This window comes from Lactuca sativa, chromosome 4 (genome assembly GCF_002870075.4).
Source record: "Lactuca sativa cultivar Salinas chromosome 4, Lsat_Salinas_v11, whole genome shotgun sequence".
Taxonomy (NCBI): Eukaryota; Viridiplantae; Streptophyta; class Magnoliopsida; order Asterales; family Asteraceae; genus Lactuca; species Lactuca sativa.
The window spans coordinates 77,317,373-77,323,266 of record NC_056626.2 but is presented as its reverse complement, the minus strand read 5'-3'; the positions used below and the strand labels follow the sequence as shown (position 1 = coordinate 77,323,266).

Genomic DNA, 5,894 nt, shown 5'->3' with positions numbered 1-5,894 from the left:
ATCTAATAACAATAACAAATTGTCAAATCTGATCGGTGGAAGTGATTTTGAGGAAACAAACTAAAACGAGAGTACTTTGTTTTTAAAAAAATTATATACCTAAAAAATGACACAAACATACGTGCCATAAACATATATTTAACACAGTAGACACACTAATGAATTTCATATCATGAACATATGTATAATTATAATACATACACATAATGTAAATTAACTTTTAGTCATTACGACAACATAATTTCAAAATAGCTTGCCATTTCGAGTAAATTTTATTGTATGTTGTTGTAACCGGGAACAAATCAAAAGTAAGTTGCTATTAACATTTACAAATTTAATCGAACTAAATAAAATGCAACTGCAACACAATATATTTTCATCAACAAACAGCCAAACATACCACATTAACAACTACCTGTAGTTTGTAAATCAATTTAATTATAATAATCAAAATAAACTAAAACATACCATATTTATGGTCGATCAAGTGTAGAACATCTGATTTCAGAATCAAAAACACTTTAATTCATCAAAACCCAACAAAATATAAAAGCTAAATAACAATTTTCCCCAAATAAACATGATATTTGTAAAGAAAAAAAAAAAGCAGAGTGTGAAAACATGAAAAATCAAAAAAAAATGAGATGTTAGAAACGCCAATAAAATATAACCTGTCAAGGGTTCAATTGATTATGTCCATGTATCAAACATCTTGAATCATATATCACTCCACTTTGACTATTTTCCAAATTGACATTTTCCTTCGACTTTCTAATTATTCCCCTGTCCCCAAGTTAGACACCATAGTCCCCCATATGATTTCCAATTATACCCTTGTTCCCAATTTAAACTTCAATTTTCCATTTATACCCCTGCCTCTAAAACATCGTCAACCATCTTCAACTTTCCAATTATGCACCTATCAAAACTTATAAACAGTAACCATTTAACTACTGTAACTTACTTCAAATGAATAATTGTGTTTTTAGTTATATCACAAGTTATAAAAACTACATCAGGTATACAACATTACCCTTTCCATCCTACATCAAATGGACAATTATATCACAAAAACCCCATAAATATACTAAAAACAATAAAATTTCATGAGCTCGCTAAGGTCTACATCTTTACCCTTGGCATCCCACGTCAATATATTGCTAATTGGTCATCATTGGGAATCTGTCTGTCTCTTTTGTAAAACTATTCAATAAGTTCAAATTGCAACCATGGGATGTCTGTACAGACCCGATGTTGAAATAAGCACATATGTAAAGACTAAAGAGATCCATAGTTGGTGGTGGTTATTACATATATCCACTCTCATATAAAATGATACACGGACATAATAGAAATGATAAATATACCTGATAGAGAAATATTTAGTCAATATAAGGTGGGGGTTGGGAAAAAGATAAAATCGTTTTGTTCTTTGTTCTTGCTTAGATGAGTTCCAGAACCCAAATCCCATATCAGCTTCCTGCACAGCCAAAAAAATGAATATTAGAACTGACATCCACTTAAAAAAGATACATATTAAGAGGCATTTACTATAACTCCACTTACATGGTAATCTTTGGTAAACAGAGAAGGAAGATTTAACTCTCACAGATGGTGCTTAAGCTCAAAACACTATCTTGCACTAAGTTTAGAAATCAATTAAGGGTAAAATGGAGATGTTAAACGATAAAACAGTCAATTTGAACCATTCCTGATTCTATCCAGTAACACAAACACATTGCTCGTAAAAAAACATAATAATTTGCAATAGGAGCAGATTAGTACCTGATTTTGAAGTTAACACAAACACAATGAGTTGGAGCTGGAGAAATGACCAACAATTAAGAAAACATCGATCATATGGTACTGATAAGAATTATATCTATGTGAAATATAATGTGAAGATTTAAACCAATTTCTTCCTTAGGATTTATCGCAATACACACTCAAGAAATGAAAATAAAAGCAAAAATTGAAAATACAAACCTTGGCATTCTCAGTTACTCCACCAATTGAAAAATAGTCAAAGCACCCTATTGGGGAGGAAAGAAGCATATATTATAAAAACCCTAATTTTTCGATAAGCCCTCACTAAAATCGTAATGAAAAGTAAACTCGATAATACATAAGAATAAGATGAGTCTTTCTTGAAATCATCAGATGTGTGAAGCCAATGATATTTCTCATTCATCTAACAAAAACACATCCAACCTAAATCATCTACAAAACAATGATAAAATAGTATTGGAAAAAAAATTAATTTGAAGCAATTAATTTACCTTCTTCTCTTCAAGCTTGCTGGGACCAAAAATTTGAAGACTCTTATTCCCTTCTTCTCTCGATAATCCATATCTGGTGCATTTCAAACAAAAAATACAATATGGACAGTCTAATCACACAACCAACTAAAGATGATTTGCATGATGTTTTCGCATATAATTCCTAAATCAAACACATACATATTGAGATTTGAAAAGCAATTGGCTGACCTGACTATGTTGAGGTAATCCTTTTCCCCACCCCTACCGATCTCCTCCTTCTACTACTCGATACCTTTCTACCCCTTTGTTTTACCATAGACACCCACGTAGAGATTTCAATCGCTCTCTCTATCTGCTCTTCATTCCAATATGGTTTAAAACACCTAAAATATATGAAGTCATGAAGACGGTCTACAGAATCGAATCAAATTTTGAGTTCCTGATTTTTTGTTGATGTGATAAATTATTGCTGATTTCATGCATCTTTCGTATCAAACCGGAATTAATCAAAAGAAAAATTCAAATTTCTCCACAAAATCAGGAAAGTAGATTATGGAATTACCTTATTTCATTCTGCTGAAAAGTAGGAACAGATTATATCCTCGATTGAAAGGGCAAAGCTTGATGTTTAGAGCGGGAAAATTCGACGGGAGGGTGCTTAGGAATGCGTCGCACCATTTCACATGGTTTCAAATTTTTGCAAGGTGGTTTATAGTTTGTAGTTTACGGTTTGTATTTTTTTAAACTATGTGGGGTGGTTTACGGTTGTCATTTTAAACCACACATTACACTACAAACACCCCTAGTATAGAATGAAAAGTAAATGATCAAAAGATAATATGTAGGTTACGCCCCTAGTTTAGAATGAAAAGTAAGTGACCAAAAGGTGACATGTTGGTTATTGTGGTTCGTCGGATCTCATGTTATCGGACTAATAATGTTGGCCCCGATTAAATAGTGGGTGAGAGAATATATATTCCAATTTGAGGTAGGTCTACTTGTAACCGTTCATGTCATATTTCATGTTTTGTATTATTGTATTACATCCTTTTTAACATTTTTTTATGAACGTTAAATCACATTAAAAACTAGAAATTATAAAATACACGTTAGAGAAAAGTTTTCTATTCAAGCAACCTACTTCATCTTATAATTTTCCTTCTTATTATAAATCCCAAAAAAAAAAAAAAAAAAAAAGCGTCTGGCAACTACATGGTAATAAATGAACATCTTCTTGGACTTGTCCGTTCCAAAAACTTGATCATTACATAAATTCTATATCACTCAAAGAGTCATGACCACAACCGCATCAAAGTCATTTCGTTGCACAACAAAAAAATCACACCAAATCCGACCAATGTATAATAGCATCAACATGGACCTCCATCGGAACATCCACATATCCCAATGGGCGATGAGTCGTCAGATATGAAAAATATCATAACATGCTAACAAGACATGTTGTATCGATTCGAATCCTGTCAAGCAAGTTAGGAAAAACACATAATCCAAATCAATATTCAGGTCCAAGAAGTTTATCCTCGTGAAAATACTTTGAAGCCTAATTCTCCAAGCCAAGAAATTTAACTTGATAGGAACAAAATTTTTCCGCCTAATCAAACTTGCATTAGAGTACAAAACATGCAAGTCTAATTAAACTCTAATGAAAACTCATCGGAAGAATCCAAAGATCACCCTATCATATGTCATGTTGACTAGAAAATGTGAAACTTTGTAGAAGGTCATGTAAGGTAGCCTACTGCTTGACCTCAACACCTTCCCCCTCTCCTTCCCCCTCGACTCATGATGAAACAAAGAAAATAACAACATACCCCTCAACCCGTTAGCAATATTGGCAACTGAATAGATGTCTAAGCAAAGATGTGAGGAAACTGCTTCGCTAAGAATCATTCACCAAACCAGTGATTCATCTAAAACTCAGTCTTTTGTCTGTTTCCCACTAGAAAATGACAGAAATCTATGAGGTTTAAACCTCTATCCTACAACCGCCTAATAGACATCATAATAGCTTCCAAGGACTTGAGGGAGCACCATTCGTGTCTAACTCCCGACACCTACCACAAAGGCTGATGGATATCCTTCACAACCGCCCCCATAAAGAATTTATGTCACGAAGAAATCTACAACACTACTTAAATTACGTAGCCCTATTGAAGGACCACAAACTTCCAACACCCAAACCTCCGTCTTGTTTGCTAGCACCAATGCGAAAGAGTTCTCAAAGCTTCTAAGGCTTTAAGAATCATAACAAGAGCACCTAACATTGACATGTAATACGCCCCAAACTACCAAGAACAAACTTAAGTAGAGTAAGTCTACCCCTAATAGAAAGTTTTTGTCTTCCAAACAAACAACTTGACGGCCCTAATAGAAAGTTTTTGCCTTCCAAACAAACAACTTGGCAACTAAGCACAGTTAACCTGAAACTAATAGTTTTTGGGTTTTATGGGTCGAGCCTCTAATTAATAGGCAAAATTCAATTTTAATGATTTATTCAGGACAAAACACATAGTTTGTTGTTATGATACAAAGTAATTTGCCATTTATATAAATAGATACAAAATTTATTTGTTTAGTTTAGATAAATTATGTTTGATAGCTAACAGTGACCATCTAATTGGCTATATGCCTATATCATATCGTCAATGATTTATAAAAATAAAATTGAAAATGTAATGTGTAAAATGAAAAAAAAAAAAAAAAACAATTTAATGATTTTTTTAAATGAAAGTTTAAAAAACATATTGATTCGTTTTTCTAAAGTAAATCACTATATTTCTAACCGCAGATATATGAATATGATGGAGGTTTTGGTGTGCAGTATTATTTTATTTTATTTATTTATTTTATAAACAAACTAAAGCATCTTGTACCCCCAAGCTGAAAGTGCTGTTCCTGTCTTACTTCTAGTTCTCGCGAGTCCACTCCAATGACCCAAACCACCGACGGGATTAAGGCCCCACATGCTATGAGAAGCTATTTTTCACATTGATATTCGAACAGCCGCACATTATGATTTGGAATTGCTGAGTTGCCGACTCGAGGCAGGTATCGTCGCCATTAATATGTTTTTGTAATAATGCTTAGGTATTTCAGGATCACTTTAATTTATTTGTTTTTAGAAATATAAAATATAATATTTTATTTAGATTAAATTATAACTATAGATGTTGTCTCTTAAGACCACCAGGTGTGGTAACTAGATGCAACACTATTTTAGTGTCAAATCACATGTCACATCATCAATAGTGTTGTAACACCAAATGCATGTTGTATCTTGTTATAATACCAACTTTTTTTTATTATATAATTTATTTTTTATTTTTTTTTCGAATTTTTTTTTTTTAATTTAGACAAATATTTTTTAAATATAACATAATAAATAAAACATAATGTTTAAAAATTATAAATAATATATAATAAATTTTAAAGATTAAAATTAACATAGAGATTAAATTACACATAACATCCAAATTCAAAAAATAAATAAATAAATAACATCCAAATTCAAAAAAAAAAAATACAACGTTATTCGTTATCGTTATTGTTACCATAGAAGATATAATCCGCCAAGTCTTCTCGAAATTGTCTGTGAATGTCAACAACGCGATG

At 32.0% G+C, this 5,894-nt stretch overlaps 1 long non-coding RNA gene across 2 annotated transcripts; it reads right to left on the bottom strand.

Moving 5' to 3' along the window:
- Window positions 1-645: 645 nt before the first annotated feature.
- Window positions 646-4,960, bottom strand: LOC128133843 (uncharacterized). 2 transcript variants are annotated; one of them, XR_008232147.1, is made up of 5 exons: window positions 2,824-4,960; window positions 2,490-2,644; window positions 1,786-2,352; window positions 1,567-1,642; window positions 646-1,480 (listed from the first exon to the last, which is right to left on the bottom strand). It is a non-coding gene; the product is annotated as an uncharacterized LOC128133843 (long non-coding RNA). The 2 variants fall into 2 exon arrangements; XR_008232146.1 differs by having other exon boundaries at window positions 1,567-2,352.
- Between the last annotated feature and the right edge of the window lie 934 nt (window positions 4,961-5,894).